This window comes from Gymnogyps californianus, chromosome 3, assembly GCF_018139145.2.
Source record: "Gymnogyps californianus isolate 813 chromosome 3, ASM1813914v2, whole genome shotgun sequence".
Lineage (NCBI taxonomy): Eukaryota > Metazoa > Chordata > Aves > Accipitriformes > Cathartidae > Gymnogyps > Gymnogyps californianus.
In genome coordinates, this window is record NC_059473.1 from 68,567,329 (window position 1) to 68,589,489 (window position 22,161).

Here is a 22,161-nt window from a genome sequence, read left to right on the forward strand (position 1 = left end):
AATTTCCCTGGTGTTGGTTGTCCTTGAAACAAAACAGATGCTGCTGCTTTTTTTCTGTACTGCTCAATGTGAATTTTTGGATTCTGGAAACAAATTAAAAGTGATAGGACAATTATTGGGAGCTTTCACTTATATTACCTTTTAGCATCTAACTAGCATTAGACTGCTTAATTTTGAATGGAGACAGAGCACAGCAAGGCCCCTGTGGTCAGGACCCTCACTATTCATTCTCTTCCTTCTGACAGTGGAAATCTAATGAAGTGTTGTAAATAAATGGACAAACACTGAGCTGCAAAATATGTAAACATTCACATCTGAAATCTTTAGCTTAGGACTCATCTCAATTTATTTAATATCAAGATTTATAGCATTAGTGCCATTCCCACATGTATTTAATCTTGTGACATCCAGCTTGGGCAGGTTGATAGAAGAGATTGCTTTCATAAATCTTGAGACTAAATGAATTGATCATCAGGTAATGAAGATCTTGACTACCCGTAAAATATTTCCTCAGAATGACTCATCTTCATAACAAGTTATTTCTTCCTGACCTGAGGGCAAGTTAAATTTGTCACACAGTCCAACAGTGTTTAGACTAAACGTAGTCTTAATTAGCACTGTTAGGACACTCTTTTATTTGTCTGTGGCCATGCTGATGACTTCATAAATCCTCTGACTACTGTTTTTGATATAGTACTGGCTGCTATATTACTAGGACTGTGCTGCTCATTGTTCAGTTTCAGACTGAAAGGTTGAGGTACCCTCTTGCCTATGGGCTTGAGCCCATCCCATACTGCAAAAAAAAAAAAAAAATCTTAAAATACTACTGAGAAACACAGATTTGGATGGCTTTCTTTACCCTAAGAAAGTGGAAAAGTTATGACCATATTAGAGAGTTAGAGGTTTTCCCCCCTACTATATTTATAAGCCAAAACAGAGTTTCTTGGTAGACTTACAACATGATTTTGACTGTTATGCACAAAGTGGACAACAACTAGATTTAAATATGTCTTGCAGGTTCCTCTAGAGAGGGTGTAATGGTCCTACTGAGACACACCATGTTCCAGGCCCCCAATGAAGTATTTAATCCTTACCTTCATCCTCTTTTCCAGGTTTGACCCTTCCTTACAGATACATATACACCTATTTATAAACACGTTGATCTAATCAAAAAAGTGCCTTGCAGCAGATCAGCCTTTGGGTCTGTCTCTAAATTATCCTGTTAATATGGTCTCCTAATCAGAGTGCTGGAGCTGCGTATGAATTCCTTCTCTTCTCAGAATGATCCAGTATACATTATTATTATGAAATTTTAAAAGCAGCAATGTAGCATTAAATTAGAAGAACAAATATTTATGCAACCATTCAATGTCCATGGAGCAAAATGATAGTCTGCAATCGTATTCCTGCAGAAAGTATTTCCTTCTTGAAATGCTTGGGCTATTTTTTGGCACAAAAAAATTGCCTGTTGTTTCCTAACATATCAGCATGCATGAAGTTTAGCACAATGCAATCACCACACCTTCTAACTCAGTCTGCATGAGCCCACTCTGCAAGGACTTCTGTTAGATTGTCATGATGCACCAGTGAAACAGGGTAGTCCCTCCCATGAATCACTGCTCTAGACCTCACTGCACCTCACTCCAGTCCCACACTCAAATATCTTCTCCTTATTCTAGAAACACAGAAGCTTGACTGTAGACATCACATTGCACATGATCTCCTAACAAGATGCAACGATCAACCCAAAGAAAAGTCACGTAACAAACATCAGACGAGCCAAACTTTCTTCTGATTATTCACTCTTATTTCATATTCCTCATTTCAGAAGAATCATTTGCAATTCTTTCACAAAGGAATTTGTCTTATAATCTGCACACAATAGCTAAGCACCATTCACCCACTTGGTCAGAGCTCTACCCATTCATTGTAAGTTTTTAACAAAGAAGTGCATTCAATTTCCAAGGCAACCGCTGCTTTTACTCTAATTCACATCATCATTAGGATATTTTAATGGCTACTCCAAACAGATAAACAGTAGAGAAGTTAGACTGAAAGCGATCACAGAAAAGAAGTTGAGAATCACAGGTAGAAAATAATAGGTAAAGTCTGAACACTAATCTCTGATGAGTTGTCATACATCACCATTTACTGTGTCTGTGGAAGATAAAACACTTTCTCTCAACTGCTGCTTCAGTCAGTGCTTCCCTTGTACTGTCCCTCAAGAGAAACTTCGTAAGATTGGCTGACACTAGGCAGTTAAGCAGACACGAAAAAGGTTGCCTAAGATTACAGAAAGAGAAATGCTTCTGCATGTGGTCCTATATGTTTAAGTGAGAAAAAACAATTCAAGAGACTCCTTCCACTTTCCATTTCAAACTTCCCTCACTGTTACATATCTATAACATCTACACCACTTTTATTTATGTTCACGTAATACCTGCACAAAGATTGTCTACAAATAGATTTCCCAAATGCCCTTATTTACATCTGGTTAGGAAGCCCATCACAGAGTGTCACTGGGCCATATTCACCCTTGAAGCATCCAGGTGGGATTGAAATTCAGTCTCTGAATTTGCCATGTTTCAAGTGGTTCTGTGCTAATCACTGTACCTCCTGTAATTTAAATTGTTTCTTAATTGCATTAGGAAGAAATCCAGAGTAAACTCTTTTCCCTGTTGCCAACAGCAGAAGCTGTTGATGGAATATGCTCAGTCATAGCGGACCTGCCAGAATGAACAGACTGTGGTTTCCTGTTCCAGAGGAAGGAAACAATTGGTTTTTCCCACAAGCGCATAAAAGAGGCTGCTGCTTTGTAGGTAAACATAAGGGAAGGTGTGTAAGCCACGTACTTCCTTTTGCAGCCAGCTCAGTCCTAAAAGACCAAGATTACTCTGCACGTATCTGAAATGAATTCAGGCTCAAGCAACCCAACGTGAAAATCCAACTACTGACAAACTATAGCTCTTGAAATACACACCGTGTCTCTATTTTAAGCAATGGAAAATTCACCTGGCAGAAGTACAAATTTTGATGACAACAACAAATAGAGATGACAACATTACTTAATTCTTCTATATCTCCTTTAGTTCTTAGCTATAAAATCTCTTTGTAAAGATAGGCAAATATTTATATTTTTATGCTGCATCTTCAAAAAAATGAAATCACTTTCTGCTTAAAATTAAAAGCCCAGCCAATGATGCATAAAAAAATCAGTAGCAGCTAAATTTCTAATGCTGCTGTTTCTTCATTAGATGGTTTAAGGTGTATACTGAAAAGCTTTTAAAAAAAAATCAGGAATTATCATTTCAATGCCCTGATCTAGGCAGCCAGCCTAAAGATACTCCTCCAAATGACATGTTACATGTGCTCACTATCCAGCTTTGGCAGATCCAAGAAAAAAACCTCATGGTTTAAATGATCCACACTGTCATAACAGATGATTGACAACAGCCACTGAATCTATGGTGTAGTGTCCCAACTTTGGATACCCATCTGCTGACCTGCAGGTACTTAGAAAGGAGCTTTCTCATTTGCGTTTTAACAACTTTGAAAAAAATAAATCACAAAAAATCTATGCTTTCAGCTTTTAATATCCCTCTTTAATTTATGTTGCTTAATATTGCTGACTGTTTCTCATCGTACATTATTTATATTGCTTTAAAAGTTCAGGGTCACCTGAAAAAATAAGATGCTTGGACTATACCCCATCAAAACTCTTGCAGGCTGCATCACTTCTAGAGAAAAAGGGCACAGAATGAATCTGCACCTGATTTCAGTATGCTACACATCAAATTCGGGCTTTCTTGCATTTTAGGGCACCGGAGGCAGCTTTGGGTTTCTGTGGTTTTATGCCTGTGAATGGAATTGCTATTGACTTTTCACAATCTATTTTATAAGAGTTTATACATTATGTTTCATTTTCTAGTTTGCCTCTAGTTTGAGAAAAGCATATATAAGTTTTACAGCCACTGAAGTGCTGTAGTAGTAGGTGAAGCAGAGGGATAGAAGCAATCCAGGGTCTCATCAGGTCTATTTTACTTTAAGCAGTGTCTTGTCCTGGTCCCTTACTATCATATGGATTTTTCCTCAATAATCTGTGAATGGTACTTTAGCTTTCTCGTACACACTTTTTTGGCTTACTTACCAAAAAGCAAAATACTGGACGCTCACTTGTTTTTATAATTTCCTCTACTCATGTTATCCCTTTATGGTGATCTGGGACCACAGAGGACCTTGAGCTCTTATGAAACTTTATAAATAAGCCTCTTGATACAGCAGCATCCCACAGGGCTCGATTCCTCCATGCAGAGCATGACCCCACCTCCCCACTCGAGTCAACAGAGGTTTGGCCACTGAGTTCACTGTGAGTAGGATGAGGCCTTAATGCTTCACCAGTTACCTAGTTGCTCAACTGCTCTGGAGCTGGTAGGACAGCAGGAGCTCATGAGACACTGTGACGTAGGAGTCCTCAGTTTCATACAGCCTTGCAATGCTCTGAGCCTCATCAGAGAGCCTGATAATCCTCAAATGATACTGTTGGTTTCTTGCACTGTTGCCTGGTAATGAAAACAGAGAAATGCTTCCAGCAGTGAACCATCACCCTTCAGTCCTTAAGGGAAAACACACATGTGAAGAGAAGCACACAAGCATGCATGCATGTGCATGCACGCACACATATGGCTCGCGTATATCATGAAATGACTGGCCAGAGCTATGGCTGGCCTGTGGAAAATCTTATCTTGGTTAGATTAAAATATACCTCACCTCTTAAGCCTTTTTCCTTCATGAACGTAGTCATCTTGTTACCTCAGTGAACTGCATTTTGTCCAATGCCTTGTACACTTGAAAAATTATATGGTTAAGCAAGACATTTCATAATCATTAATCTATAGTTAACTCGGCCTGCTGTATTATGCAATACTATGAGGAACAGCTGGGGCCCACTAACCAGAAAGCACTTTTATGGTTTCTCTTAAGGGCCATTAAATCGATGTGATGAGAGCACAGCTGGAAAAAATCCTGCAAAAATTTATCAGATCCCACACAATATGTAAAGGGACCCCTTCGTGCAATTGCAGACTCAGCACCAAGCCCTCTCAGTTGAAACTGCAGGTGGAGGAACATTTACAGCACAGCTCATATACAGTCCTGAAAATGTCTGCTGCCTCTTCCTTTTCCCTCATCTATGGGCTTTTCCATTTGGGCCTCACTAACTGCTATAATTGCTGTGGATCCCTTAGGGGTAGATTAATGGGATCATGAGAGCAGCCTTTTCGGCAATTGCCACGCCGCTTGCCTAAGTCGTTCAAGGCGGAACTTCCTAACACTAATGCAGGGGATGCTGGCAGGGCTGCCTCCTTACCTCAAGCACACTCTGACAGGGGCCTGGAAATCTCACGCTTTCCTCCTTCACATTTTGAAACAGAAGGCAGAAAAGAGGAAAAAGCTATTAATCCCTGAAACCCACATGTTTCACGACTGTTCACACATCATAGATAATGCAAAATAATTAAGAAAGAATGATGTTACTGAGTTATAATGTCCTGCAGAATTAACCTCTGATGAAATAAAGCAGACTGGGAAGTGAAAGGCATATTAATCAGAATAGAGCAGACAAAAAAAAAAAAAATCACTATACCTGCTTCATGGATGTCTAATGGGTTTTAAGCCCCAAAGCAATTTCTTTAACACCTTTCTTAAATGCCTATTAAGCACCTGATCCTAGGAGTCTGTTGAAGCCAGTGTAGTTCTGCTGTGGACTTAACAGTCTCTGGATCAGATCCATAAATGAATCAAATGAAAATATAGTAGAAAGAGAAGAGCTAAGTATTGAAAGAACTCCAGAGGTAGGGGCAAAATAGAGGAAATGCAGTCCAAAAGGGACATTACAAAAAAAACCAAGCACACTTCTGGGACAATCCAAGCAGTGGTCCATGGGTATTTTTGCACACTGGTGCAAAAGTAATCATTGCACATGCCTGATAATCACAAGTACTGGGCTATGGTCTAAAGGCACATTAGAAAAACTCAACATTAGAGGCCTTGATCCTACCAGACCTTACATTCAAATCCATGCAAGGCAGTAGACAGGTGTCTTCCTACTGCTTGACACAAGTGGCTGGTATAAAGCCAGACAGTTTCTACATCTAGGCTCATCATGAATGTTTTTATTTACAGTTTCCTTCCTGTCTTCTCCAGAATGAGCAACCTACACAGTCTGCTTCCCTTCTTTGCTCCTCTTTATTTGTGAGACTGTGCTCTCTTTAAATAAGATGCTTATGAAACAGCTGCTGTGTTCAACACTGCAATATTACCAAATAGCTTAGGGTAGGAACTAAAATGAAACAAACAAAGCAAAAACAGACTGAAAATGTGTATGTGTGGGAGGGAGGGTTTTGAAGCAGAAATGAAGACCACTGCCAAATTAGAACTTAGCTGATTACACCACAGCTAGCAGCTTTCCACTTGCAAAGGGAGCCATGATCTTAAAGGATCACATTTTGGCAGATTGCACATGGACAGTAATTACAGAATAGCACACAGTCAGCATCATGAAAAAAAAATATGCATTTGTATACTAAGTATGCATGTATATGTGTATGTGTGTTTGTATGTGGCTATGAAAATGTTATGTGCATGATTTATGCCATATGTCTTAATCTGTGCTGTATTTCATATACATATGATACTTAGATACGCACACATACAAAACATATATCTCATAATATCGCACTGCACTTTTTGATTAAAATTCAAGAATGATCATATCCCAGTGAAACATCTTCTTTCTCCCTGTCACCCCTCCCAGCCAAGACCAAGACAAATCTGGTTTTATGTAGTTTAGGAAGAGTGAAGGACTCCCAGAGCAAAGATGAATAAACCCTTTTTCTGAACCACTAAGGTCTATGGAAGATTTGTCACTGTCTTCAGTAGGTGCAGGATCAAGTCCTACTAGGACTGGATAGGAAGACCAAGATCAGACATTCATGCAAAATCTGTGCTTGAGTGGAGAAAGCAGCTCCTTCTGCTTCCTGGGACTTCTTTATAGGATTGTGTACCCCTATAGCAGGAGCCACAGGGAAGAACAATTTGGAGTGAGGAGGGGAGAGAGAAAAGTGGGTGACATAACAAATATCCACCCCCAGGCAATGCACTCAAAAGAAAATTCTGCTTCACACTGTGCTCTCTTTTCCTTCTTGCCCTTACATCTTCTGGAACTGCACTGAAAAAAGCCAAGGTCTTTATGGAAAATCTCCCTTACAGACATGATGCTTGAAGGCTAGAAGCATAACACAAACAAGAGATCCAGGGCATGGCTGAGAAGAGGGGCAGCTGGTGCTCATATTCAATAATTCTTTAAAATTTTATGTCTCCCCAATGGTATTCTTTGTGTGTGAGTAAAAGGTTCCACATTCTCCACAGAAAAGAGGCTTAAAAAAAAAACCCAGTTGGTTTTCAAAAGTGCTATTGGTTCTTAAACATATTTTGACAGGCTTGCTGCTATTAAAATATCTTGACATAACCAAAGCAGAAATAACCTCTGCAGTAGTTCATGGTTCTTTTTACTGAGGAAGTCTGAAATGAGTTTCCAAACCCAAAGCAGGGGAAGTACAGAATTTTTGAATTTTAAAAACACAGAAAGCCAAGACTCCCTAAGGTATACAAAAATGTAGCGGGAGAAATTCTATCTTCCCAAGGTTTGCCAAATGAAATGGGGAAGAGGATGAATTAATTCTTTTCAGAAACAAAAGAGAAAACAGAGGAGAAAAAAGCTTGGGTCATGAGCACCAAGCAGGCAACAGAACTGCTTGTTGCAGCATGCATTCTCTCCACTGGAAATGCAGTCTAGCACAGGATGCTCTTGGCCCACTAGAGTATTGTACCTTTAGATCGAGGCATGACACACGGGAGTGACCAGTACAAAGCTCTTTTACGATTGTACATTGACATGTGGCACACTCATAACTGTTACAACATGTTGGGTTTATCAAGTCTGTCAAAAATCCCAGTAGAGTCCCAAAGTGTCGCAAATATAATCCAGTTCAGATTCATATTCTGCTATTAATGGCAACTAATGAAAGAGAGGACAGACCCTAACATTCTTGCTACTTCAGCTTCCAAGAGGATGTCTTGCTGTGTTAATCCTTATTCATATCCAGACCACCAGAAAAGTATGAAGTGCTCATATCCCCTTAATTATATTTCAAGATAATATGTGGGTAATGTGGCTCATTCACCTCCATTAAATATGAGCAGTACTTCAATATTATTTCTTTTAAGATTTCTCTAAATATTTCATGATCCCTTAGATCAAAATCTGCTCCTTGCAATTTTGATCCCATCTGTTTAATTTCATCCAATTTCTTACACTTTACGAATATTTTTCAAGAAGGAATACTTACTTTCTCTCCTTTAAATCCTTCCTCCTCACTGTCCATCCCAAATCAATTTTTTTAATTACAAATAAACTTGATTCAGGGTTGCTGGCAAACTCCCATATTCATTCCTGATACCTTATTCAAAATGAAAGTAAATCTCAAGGTCCCTGCAGGATTACATTTCAGAGATAGTAAAAAACTCTTACCAGACATTTTTCAAAGCTAAAACTTTTTTTTTGAAGTATTGGCCCAAAAGCAGTGAGATACATGGGTAAGCAAGGGACAAAGGACATTATAGAAGAGAATATAATAAATTCTCCCAGACAGAACAAAAATCTTCCTGAGCTCATTGATTAAAGTTTGGAAATTAAGAGGTATTAGTGGAAGTCTATGAAGAATTGTTTATTCTACTTTTAAACCAAGGCACAAGGACTTCTCCATTCTGTGTTCCTTATCAGAGAGATTCAGAGAAGACCTACATAAGCAACAGAGCACTTTGTTTCCAATATATTTTATAACTTAACTACATCACCTTGGTCATAAAAAAACAACGTGCAAAAGCTTTTAAACACTGATGATAAAAAAACCACAACCCAAAACCCGATAGCAAATATATCCCTAAGTAAAAGAGTGCTTATTTGTTGTTACTGATTTGTACTGTCCAGTATGTGGTCTCATCTTCTATGGCATAAGTATAAGTATGTCTTACAACTCACTAAAGGCTTAGCCTTCACGTCCACATGGGCAGTTCATAAAGTCAGAAGTCAACACACTAAATTAAATGGACAGTTGCAACTGACTGTCTGACCTCTTCTGATTGTCATGGGTTGTGTGCAGATCACAGTTCAATGAGACACTTCTTAGATTGTCTCCCTGATGTCATATCGAGACCTTAGATGTCAAATTTGCTGTCAGTGAAGTTCCCACGGCATCCAACTATCTGGTCAGGGACATTCCCAAAGCACACAGGTCCTTATGGTATATCTAGAACTCACAAAAAAACCCCGTTTCCTCTCCTATCTTGGATCAGGTTCCACAAAAAACAAGGCAAGAATAAGTAATTCCCTTTATCTGCTTCTTTTTCCCCTTGAATTCCCTCCTTTTGTCAAGGTACAGCCACTCAAAACCGAAAACCCAGTGAACAGAGCAGTCATTCATGATTTAGAGGACCTGTCTTTAGTTGCCAGTTCTCCCTGGAAGGCAGAAGAGTACTCAAGTACCAGGCCACTTTTGATATCATCTATGATTAAATTATTTCATATCAAGTTACATGCCAATGAACAATTACTTAGTCTTTGGGCAAAGACATGAGGGAAAGCTGGTAACTCTGCCCCTACAGCATCACAGTGAAGGAACTCACCAAGAGGAGTCACACACAGATTACAGTCACCATCAGATGAACCCTGAAAATAAAATAATTTACTAGAACTCAGGTGAATTCCTTAATTGTTATATGATAGTCTTTATTTCTGTTTTCCTTTTTCCTTATTTTGGCCATTGCATGCTTCATCAATCCACCTGAAAGGCAAGAGAAGACAGTAGGCACCACCATCTCCTCTCACATTTTTATAAGGGCTGGCTTAGAGAATTCAGAGATGTAATCCAAAGTAGAGAAAAGCACTGTCTTTTAACTTCAACTCATCTATATTCTCTACATTTCTCACTGATCAATACAATACACAGAATGCTGTTTTCCATGGACACCATGCTTACATCTCTCTCCTTCTTTACTGTGCAAAGGGTTGGCTTGGCTAGCTGACTTGGCACTAGTGGGCAGAGAGACACCTAATAAATTCCTCTAAGTAGGTACCATGACTTAGACCACTACTGTGTGAAAATATTATTGTGATGCAAAAGGTCAGATTGACGACCCTTTGAAAATGTTTCCTTAGTCCAAGAATCTGTCCTATCACCAAGAAATGAACATTCCTGATGACATGCTGTTAATGCACAATGGAAAATTTGATCAACTGCCTCCTTCACACCACTTTGCAAATGACCTTCTGCTTGGGAAAGCACTGTGTGAGCAATATTTCTTTCCTGATATATGGAACATTATTCAAAATGAAAACCCAGTCCTCCCTTTGAAAGACTTCTGCCTGTGACATTTCCTTTTAAAAAGCACAAGTACTGTACGCTGACAGAATCTCATCTTATTTATACCCAAACTTTGCAAATATTGGTGGAATTGTTACAAATTTATACTGCTGTAAATACTTAAACACAATGCTGAGCTCTCATTAGAACTGACTTTTTTACCCATTAACTTATAAAATATTAGCATGATGTGCTGGTCCTGAATTTATCATGAGATCAGACCAGCAGGGAACGAGCTGATGGAAGACAACTATTGCTTTTACCCACAACTGCCTGCATTCTTCTAATGCCTTATCCAAAAGGTTTAGTTGTATTTTTACATTTGGTGATAGGTGATACTTCCTTGGTATCAGTACCATGAAAGATGTATTGCAGCACCTATCAATATTTTTTGACATATATAGGCACATACCTTTCATGTTTTTAGCAGTGATACACATAAATAAAACTGTGGGGATTTAAAACAGGTGCATCCTTCATTAGAGAGATAGAAAATGTGTTATTATCATTTGTTGCTACTGAACACTTTGGCCACAAAATACTTGCCTACTTTACAAATTGGAACCTAAAAAAAAAGAAGTTGAGAGGAATGACTTAGAAGAAATATGGCTGAAACAAAAACCCTAACAAAACTAAATTGAAAGTTTTCTCCGCATTTCAGCAGCTTTGGATCAACTTCCCTTACATAAGTCCAAGTAGCAGAAATGACAAGTTAGTTCAAGAGCTTATGGGTTGTAAATGTATCTGGATGACAGAAAAATAGCATTATACATTCACTTCTGAGTAAACCACTTACAAAGAGATTTTTTAAGGGATGTTTATACATTCTTAGTTTCTTACATGATATAAGTACTGAAATAGAAACTTTCCCAAACAAAATGGAAATTGCATCAACTATCCAATTGGCTTTTAAAACCTTGGGCTATAGTACTGTTCTTGTATGTGTTTGGGTGTTTTCTTCTCCAAAAGATTATCAAATGGCAGCCAGAGACAGCTCAAGGTATAGGATCTACTTCTCTCAGGCTGTCAATCATGTAACAGCTGCCATTCATCTTGAGCATTCATTTGGAAGGAAAGATTTCTTGTCTGCTTTTTAAATGTTGTGTAAATAACTTTTTTAGACAGGACTAAGAAGCACTGAAACAGGAAAAGCAGATAGTTCCCTAATCCATTGGTGTCAGTTACATTACTCTGTACAGTCATCGTCAGGCAAGGAAAGTCAGACAGGCAAAAAAAAAAAAAGCCCCCTCTCTCCAAGCACAACTGCATTTAGAAAAAAAATTTCAAGCAGTATTCTGGTCTGCTTCCTTAGCAACTAGGAGAGGGATTTTTTGTCTGGGAACTTCAGAAACTGGATTGCACTGCAAGCAATCCCATAGGTAACATTTATAATATGATTTTGTAGGAAAGTATGGGTGATCTTGGTATTGGCCATTAGTCTGAATCTATTTTGAGTGGTTATTAATAACAGAGCAACAGAATTTCAATGATGGTATAGTAAAAGCCATTGATGTTGTCTGGAAAAACACGAAATGAAGGGCTAATCTGAACTGATGAAAGACTGGGAAGCAAGCGGGGACACATTTAGAGCCCGAAAGGGATGCACGTTTTCTCTGAGGACCCTTACCTATAGTTGCACAAACCAGTATCTGAAAATCTGAGTTTATGGAAAGTTTTTAAAACTGACACTGAATCTGGCTCTAGGTTTCTTTATATTTCTGCTTACAGCTGTTCAGGTCAACTTTGACAGAACAGGTTTGTAGTCAGAAAATGAAGTTCTATCCAAATAAAAATGTGTAGTGAAATTTTCTTGAAGGAGAAAGGACTTCTAAAAATGTAAACAAAAAAAAGTTTGTTTTGGTATTTCGGGGAAAAATGTATCAATATTTCTTTTGCAAATGACTTTTTATGTTGTGGTATACTACATGCTTTTAAAAGTCAAAATGAAAACAAGCCATTAAAAGTAGTTTACAGCTTTTTTAATTGACATTTTGACACTAGAATTTAGAACAAAGTTCTGAAGTTCTCCACAAAACAGAATTTTTATTCTCCATACAGCTCTAGTTCTGGCCCACACTGAGACATAATGATTATAGCATGTGAAGCAAGTTTAGCTTTTGAAAAATTCCCAATTACAGAATAATAGCAAAACTCATAAGAATCTTAGAAATACTTTAGCACATCTAGAAAACTCAAGGAAACCTCCACAGCAATATCAGTTGAATCTAACTAGAAAATAAAATCATTTTAATATCCTAAGACATGACAGATATTTCATAGAATCATAGAATGGTTTGGGTTGGAAGGGACCTTAAAGATCATCTAGTTCCAACCGCCCCTGTCATGGGGAGGGCCACCTTCCACTAGACCAGGTTGCTCAAAGCCCCATCCAACCTGGCCTTGAACACTTCCAGGGAGGGGGCATCCATAACCTCTCTGGGCAACCTGTTCCAGTGTCTCACCACCCTCACAGTGAAGAACTTCTTCCTTATATCTAATCTAAATCTACCCTCTTTCAGTTTAAAGTCATTACCCCTTGTCCTATCACTACATGCCCTTATAAAAAGTCCCTCTGTGGCTTTCTTGTAGGCCCCCTTTAGGTACTGGAAGGCTGCTGTAAGGTCTCCCCAGAACCTTCTCTTCTCCAGGCTGAACAATCCCAGCTCTCTCAGCCTGTCTTCATAGGGGAGGTGCTCCTGCCCTCTGATCATCTTTGTGGCCCTCCTCTGGACCCACTCGAGCAGGCCCATGTCTTTCCTATGCTGGGGGGCCCAGAGCTGAATGCAGTACTCCAGGTGGGGTCTCACAAGAGCAGAGTAGAGGGGGACAATCACCTCCCTTGACCTGCTAGCCACACTTCTCTTGATGCAGCCCACGATGCGATTGGCCTTCTGGGCTGTGAGCACACATTTGCTGGCTCATATTCAGTTTTTCATCCACTAATACCCCCAAGTCCTTCTCCACAGGGCTGCTCTCAATCCACTCATCACCCAGCCTGTATTTGTGCTTGGGATTGACCCGACCCATGTGTGGGACCTTGCACTTGGCCTTGTTGAACTTCATGAGGTTAGCACGGCCCACCTCTCAAGCCTGTCAAGGTCCCTCTGGATGGCATCCCTTCCCTCCAGCGTGTTGACCACACCACACACAGCTTGCTGTCATCGGCAAACTTGCTGAGGGTGCACTCAGTCCCACTGTCCATGTCGCCGACAAAGATGTTAAACAGCGCTGGTCCCAATACCGACCCCTGAGGAATGCCGCTCGTCACTGGTCTCCACTTGGACATCGAGCCGTTGACCGCAGCTCTTCAAGTGTGGCCATCCAGCCAGTTCCTTATCCACCGAGTGGTCCATCTGTCAAATCCATGTCTCTCCAATTTAGAGACAAGGATGTCATGCAGGACAGAGTCAAATGCTTCGCACAAGTCCAGGTAGATGACGTCCGTTGCTCTTCCCTTATCCACCAATGCTGTAACCCCGTCATAGAAGGCCACCAAATCTGTCAGGCACGATTTGCCCTTAGTGAAGCCATGTGGGCTGTGACCAATCACCTCCTTATTTTCCATGTGCCCTAGCATAGTTTCCAGGAGGATCTGCTCCATGATCTTGCTGGGCACAGAGGTGAGACTGACTGGCCTGTAGTTCCCACATCTTCCTTTTTTCCCTTTTAAAAATGGGGGTTATGTTTCCCCTTTTCCAGTCAGTGGGAACTTCCCCAGACTGCCATGACTTCTCAAATATGGTGGATAGTGGCTTAACCACTTCATCTGCCGGTTCCCTCAGGACCCGCGGATGCATCTCATCAGGTCCCATGGACTTGTGCACCTTCAGGTTCCTTAGATGGTCTCGAACCTGATGTTCTCCTACAGTGGGCAGTTCTTCATTCTCCCAGTCCCTGCCTTTGCCTTCTGCGTCTTGGGCGGTGTGGCTGGAGCACTTGCTGGTGAAGACTGAGGCAAAAAAGTTGTTGAGTACCTCAGCCTTCTCCATGTCCCGGGTAAACAGGTCTCCTGTTTCTTTCCAGAGAGGGCCAACATTTTCCCTAGTCTTTAATTATTTAGAATCATATCTGATTGCAGAAAAACATTTGAAAGCTAGCTTAAATGCCTATCTTGTTACCAGTTATATTATGTTAATATTTATCTCAAGAATAAGAATGGTTGTATTGCTTCAGAACAAAAATCCCTTTAGTCCAGCATCATGTGTACAATATTGGCCAGTAATGATGTAGGGAGACATTATAAGAACACAGCTTTTCTAAAATAGCCTTTCCTCTGGCTTTCCTTCCAGTACACCACAGCTTAGGGACTTGCTGAGGCAGAGGTTGAAGCCTGACCATCAACTGTAATACCCATGGATAGATCTATCTTCCCTAAATATATGCAATTATTTTTAGATTCATTTATACTGTGGGCCTCTGCAGCATCCTGTGACCATGAACGCAAACATTTGATAATGTATTTTAATTAACTAGACTCATTCTTCTGGCCCAATTTTGAGTTCATTTCATCTCTATCCAAAATGTTTCAGCTGGGGAGGAGGGAGTGTTAGATTTTGGGTTTGATTTGTTGTTTTTTTAAGAGCTTATTAGAAAAAATTAGGATAGAAAACTAGGATTTTATTTGTGGATGTTTTTACTTGTAGCCCAAAAGGCTTTGTTGAAAACATCTAATGTAAGATTACTTTTAATGAAAACCAGAACAGTAAAGTGAAGTCCTGATTTCAGTTGCATTTCACATCCCACCATGTGTAAGCAGTCATTGGATCACTGGATCTTTAAAATTTTATGGGTAGTGGACCTCAAATATATTCACTTTGGCTTAGCCTAAAATCTTGATAGGCACCAGACTTTATTATCATTATTCCAATACCGTCTTGTTTAATCCACCTATGTAGGTGTTAAACACACCTACATAAGAGATAGAAAAAGGACCAAAAAAAAAAGAATTCTCTCAGCCTGTTCAGACAGCGAAGGAGGGAAATTCGACTGACTCCACAGCCTCCTCTAGGGCTTTAGAAATAGTGGAAAATGTCCACTCATACAATTTTCATTATTCCAGAGAGAAAAGAGAGAAGAATGAGGGAGAAGGTAGATGTTCTCTCAAAAAATTTGAAATCTTTGGATTTGTCCCAGTGTGGGTAGTTTTTCTTTTTTTTTTTTTTTTTTTTTTAATTAGAGTTTTACAGAATGTAAGCTTTTTACATGAAAGAATCATTTCCCATGCAGCATTGACCAGGACTGATTGTAACTAAACTTTGTCCACTTATGTTTTGGTTTTTTTCTATATAATTAATGGTTGCCAAATGATATCCTACTATAGCAGGTTGAACTTTCCTTCAGTACCACCAAACATGAAAATTAAAGAGATGCTGCCAGTTCCCTCATGGTGTCAGAACAGAAACAATCCCAAGACAACTCTAAGAAGGCACATGATGTCCCAGAGGAGGAGACATGGGCTGGGTCTGACAGAGATCAGACATGCTTCCATGGTGTAAGCAGGCAAAACCACTGTTGAGCCTTTGCAGCCAGCAAGCAGGCTTTCTCTAGCTGTAGGAACACCTATTTGGGGGACTAGGCCATGCCTGCATCATCCAAGTCCTCTCTCCTTTACATGGGAGTACTAGCAAGCTTCAGGATACCAGTATTCATCTTCCAAGATGATAAGAATTTTACATAGATACTTTCAAACAGGACCTTAATAAAGTGCTATTGCCCACATTATTTACTTCTGACAGCAGACCTGCAATTAGGAAGCAGTAATAACCGCTGTCTATCTGAGTAAAACTGGATACATAGAGGTTTGCTCTGGGCAGCAGTCTTTGGAGGACTGGTGGGCAAACCAGCGTATGAGATGGACTCAAGCAGTGCAATTACCCAAGGATCTATTGTCTAACTCCTTTGAAAGAATTTGGCACAACATTTGGTCTGCATCTGTTCTCCCTGCCTCTCTGTGGCTGAGGTATAAAACCTCTGAATGCAAAAATGTATGCTCGGGAAAAGTAATTCAAACCAAATCCACTCTGGAGTCAAAGGTCACCATGCAGCAGAAAAGACAGTGAGACACTTAGATTTCCTATTATTCTAGCAACTTTGAGAAAGGGGCTTCTGCAGTCAGACTGTGCATTCAGCTACATGCCACCCAAATAACACTGGAATACAACAGCTCATTTCAAACAAACATGGTGAGGGGACAGAAATCCTCAGCCATTAAAGTTGTTCAGCTTCATATAAGTCAGCAACTGCACCAGGGAAAAATATTCACATTTGCATCCAACTGGGATGCAGCTTCTGTATAACTTTGTCCAGGCAGACAGTTTGGAAGGTGAGAAGGAAGCCAGGTTAAAGGGTGTGGAGAAGGGAAACTGGAAGTATGGTGAGGCTGGAGGCGACAGGGAGCATAGGAAAGACCTCAGAATAATAATTCGTGGAGTACAGGTGAGTGGGAGAATGAGGCATTGCAGTGAGAGAGACAGAGGGCTTCAGAGAGCGCAAAGATTACTGTGGTGCAAAGGGAAGGAGATATAGCAGAATAGGCTTCACTTGTTCGGCTCTTCTTGGAATAACATGTCACATTTGTGGTGGTTTGGAGAGGAGACGGAGCATTTGGTCCAAGTTTGGAATGGATGTGTGAATCAGGAGCAAATGGAGTTTACAGTCCAGAGAGGGAATATCCTCAGAGCATCCCCAGAAATTTTATTACAGACATCTTTTAATAAGGAGAGTGGAGAAAACTGTCTCCTTGGCTCCTGCTATCTCAAGATATATTCTCCTACTTTCCATTTAGCTCATCAGTTTTGCAGAAATAACATTAAGCTAAATCAGACCCTTGCATTTGCTATTTCCAGCTCCTTCTATTCAGAATGCAACTGCAAGAGGAGCACAATGCCATTAAAGTTAACACCTTTTAAATATTTTATTTCTTTTTTATAGGTCTAATATGCAATAATTGGCAGAACAACTAATCTGGAAATGCGTAGTGCCAAAGGAAAACATTCAATATCTTTCCGTTCAATGCCCTGAGTATTTTCTCACTCCAGGGTGTAAAAACATTTGTTCTTGATTCACATGGTCATTCCAGATCCTTGCCAAATTATGCAAAGAGCTGTCAGATTTAATGGTGCAAGCGTCTTATTCCTTATTGTGGAACTTGGACAAATAAAAGCAATACATTGTAAAAACAGGTAGTGAAGCTACTGCCAAAAGTCATCACAAAAAGATGTTTTTAATAGTATTCTGTCCTATCTGCAGTGCCTCTCCCAGATCTCAAGTCTCTTTAGGGTCTGAGTTTAATCTGCAGTGCACCTGTAAAATACAACCAATAAACACTATTTTCGTTTTATAGATACAAAGACACTCCTATTGCAGAGGCTACAGCCTCAGTTCAGTAATGTACCGAGCCACTTGTTTGATTTTAAGTACACAATAGACCACCAAATTCATGTTTTAAGGTCCTACTGAACTGAAGGCTCAGCAGCTTTCCCCTGCACTCACAGCAAAATACATGCCATGCCAGAAATGGAGTATATGTCCCCTTGCCTGGTCATATGTAGATCCTTGGAGATAAAACTTAACCTTTGGTTCAGCAGAGAAATAGGGGGAAAAAAAAGCAACAACTGTGCTTAAATTTAATTTTGCTGGGTTGTTTTCCTTTCCTCCCAAGAAAACTCAAAAAAAACCCCCAAACCAAACAAAAAAAAAAATTCATTGGTAGATTGAGTCCCTGCAGGAATATGAACTGTAACCACCCACCACTCCAGTGAGTGGCCTGAGCAGCTGCCTGTAGAGTCCTTTCAGGTGAGAAGTTTTAATCCTGCTTCTTTGGAGACTGTTCCACTTTGTATAAAATATCTTCAGGCTTATTTCAACAATCCAAGTGATTTATTTGTTTAACACTATGGACAAAGCACCTTTGACTCTCCAGCCTGCATGACCAGGTAATCATTTACAGCTGGACCATCTTGAAACTGATCTCATCACCAAACCAGAGTGAGACATGAACTGTTGCTGAGCACAGAAGATGCCCAAAAGACTGTTATCATGTCCTTCCTCATAATTCCCGCTTCCTGATACTACAAAGTGATTGTTGTGGGCCACAGAAAATAAAGAAGATTATTTTAAGTGTGTGGAAATAAACAAAAGATAGACAAAATCCCTCCTTAAATCTGAATAAACAGCCCACGATTCAGCTTTTAGCCCAAACAATCTGAAATGATCACAAAAATGTAGATTTGGCCTGAAACTGCTAATTGGAGCTGTGAAAATTCTCACTTGGACTCTTTTTCTTTCTTTCGTTCTTTTTTTTTTAACAGCTTTACAAGTATGTGATTTGAATTCTGCCATTAGAAATGCATTTCAGAGCAAGACTGTACCGCTCATTAAGTGAATATCACCAGCTTTCAGCCATTTCACAGTCTTGCTTCCCAACCTGTAGTCATTTGTGTTGGCAGAGAAACCTTTGCAAAATTTGATATGTAATAAAAGTTAAAATAAGGATATTTTTCGGTTTCCACTTGAGTGTGTCAGGAAACTGGGACTGAAAGATTTATAGTTTTGGGTACAAAAACTAGTTAAGAATTAAGCAAGAAGGCACTCTTTCTCCCCAGGAAAAAAACTCTAGTGTTACAGTCAATAGGATTTTTTCCATCTACTTCTATGAGAAGAAGTTGATCAGATTTCAAGATGTAAATGGAAAGGGGAAAAACTCAGTGATCCGACTAACTTACTGCTTTTAATGAGAAGGGAGGCATCTCCCAAAGTTATAGCAATTTATTTGCCTTGGTAAGGAAGGTGCAGTACCCCCTGTCAGGCATCAACACAACTACATCATTTGCACCCCTTCTCCAAATAACCTCTGCATGCAATAACAACTGAAAGGGCTGCTAAGAGTTTTATTAGTGGTGACCCTGGAACATAATTTGTCCTTCTTAAACAGAAAGAACACCACAGGTAAACACTCTCTGTTCCTCTGGCTAATTTTGACCATAAAAAAAACTGGTATCTGTGTAGACTTGGCCTCAACTGCTCTACAGAAACATTTGAATACTTTTAAATTAAATTAATAGTTCCTCAATCTAGGACAGTCACTGAAGTGCACACCTGAATATCTCCAGGAAATTACTCCTAAATGAGGATTTTCCAAATCAAAATCAAATCTTGCACTCTCCTTTATTCTCGCAAATGTATTTTATGTGAGACACTGGACAATTGGGTTTTTTGCATGGCAAGTTATACTAGCAGGTTTTCTTTCCGATCTTCTTAATACAGGGCATCCTTTTTTCTTATTTACAAGTGCTCAGAGTGCTATTGGTTACATTGCTAAAGTTTTGCATTTCCAAGCAGATAGCACGCTTTACTTTTTGACCCTTTTCTACCCTCCTGTCCTCAGCTCCAGTGCTATAGTATGACACTGGCTCCCCTTCTCAAAAGAAAGAAAGAAAGAGAGAGAGGAAAGTATTTTTCACTAAAATAATAGCTCCCCTTTTGGCAACAAACAAAGGAGAGAAAAAATACATCCAGAGAAACTGAACTCTTTAAAGTGCTTTTTTGCTGTTTGATGACACAGGCATAAAGCCAAAATTCACCCATTGTACTTCATGTTCAAAATTTCTTCACACAGCTCTATATTGCTGACAGCTCTTTAGCTACAGCCATGCTACCGGGCGCCATTATAATAGTTCACCATACCATTATGATGTGTCAATGTTTATGACCTGTATCCCAAAACTGGACGACACTCAAATCTGTTGACTGCCTCTAAATCACTTTTTTGGAAAAGACTTAAAGTACTGAGATTGCAACTAGAATTGCTATTGCTCAACTGGCCCCATCTGATCTTTTTTTCATTGAAAACACAAAAAGGTTACAGAATCGTAAAGTCCATGTGGAACAAAACACGGGAAAATACTTATTGTTCTCATATAGAGGAACACATATAATACCCGCAGCTGTATGAAGGCCCAGAGGGCTTTTTTATTGGTGCGTGGATGAATTTTTTATTGCTACTGAATAAAGTGTTCTTGACATAAATATTTGACCTCTGACACTAGCAAGATTCCCTCTTGGTGGCCATTAGAATATAAATCCTACTTCATGTCTTCTGACTTTAAAAGATGCACTATCTGCAGGGGGGGTTTAGTGAGAATAAAATCAGAGAAACAAGAGTGAGAAAGTGTCTTATTGCCTGGAGATGGGCTAAAGTGGGTTGAGGTGATTTCACTTACCTTAGCCTTGAAAAACTTGAAGGCATGCTGAGCAGAGCAACTTGCTTCACAAGCAAGCAAGAAAAATCAGCAAAAGGGAGAAGGCAGGAAAAGCAAAGTGACTTTTTGGGGTTGCTGACTACTTAGGGCTTGTAGGTCTTCAGTTAGCGTGGCTGAGTAATGCCTGTTTCTGTAGTCAGGCAACTAAGAGAATAATAAGCTTAGCCTTAGGTGATTACCTTTCCTTCATCAGCCCAAGCCTACCTATTTGCATAGAACTAAGTATGACTAGTGGTCCATTTTGAAGGAAGGATCAACCTGCTTTTATTTTTAGTGTGGATGCCCTCCGACGATTTCAGTAGTCACATTAAACTCCAGTTGACTGATAAACATGAAAGTTAGGCTCTCTCTTATCCTAGAGGAAGTCTTTATGGTTTTCATTTCTTCATAAATTTTTTTGTAAACTTGTTATCTCTGTTCAGCTCATATTAGCTTCTGAGGACTTTTGATTAAATCGGGTAACTGATCAGATTAAAAGGTATTTGTACCAGTTTTGCTGTGTGTTTTTCAAGAGAATTTCCTATACGTACTGACTTAGCAGAAAATTGTCTTCTGATATTTTTCTGAGTTCTTGTGTCTTCTCCACCACACCTCTAGTTCTCTGACACTTTCCATTTCTTAGATCTGATCACATCTAAGACATCCCTCATCCTCCTCTACCTTCCCAGGGATGTCCTGTGATCCTGTGACCAATAAAGCAGAAAGAGAGGAAAAATACAGCATTATTGGCAACAATGTGTTATCAGAACTTCAGTCCAAGCAGTTCTAACAAGTTCTGTGCCTTTGGTCCCATTTTTCAATTATAACAGTTGTTAAGTCACACCCCTCTGAGTTATTCTAGTAATAAATCACTTTGTCCATCTGGAAAGTCCCCACTCCCTTCTGGGAAGCACTTCCAGCGGCTGTCAGGAGCCCGCACCCTGTTTATGAGATAGTCCCGCTGGACAGCAAAAAACACACTCAGAGCATCAAGCCATCATTGTGACTCTTTCTCTACGAAATTCACACCAGTTTCAGTGGCAGATTATGCTAAAAGCCCAGAGGAAAAGCCAGGCAAGAGGCAGAACATGTACCTTTTTGCTGCCCTTCTGTTGAACAATGGCTAGGGGTACGCACAGCACCTGCTAACTGGCAGTATCTAGGATTTCTTCGAGGAGGAAAGTCCCTCACCCTCAGCCACCATATTTATGTTCAGTATTTGTGAAACAGCTCAAGTTAACAAGGCTTTCAAATGACTGCACCACGTGAGACCTCCAGCTTCTCAAATGAGTTGTTTGAAAAGGTAGTGAAAACTGGCTCTTGGTACCCGACTCCTTCACCAGGATCTTTCCTTTCACCTTGGCTGTGTCAGGACGCAGACAGAAGGTGGAAGCACTGACCCTCTGCATGCCTGCTCTGCAGGTGGAGAAGTAAAGCCAAACTGG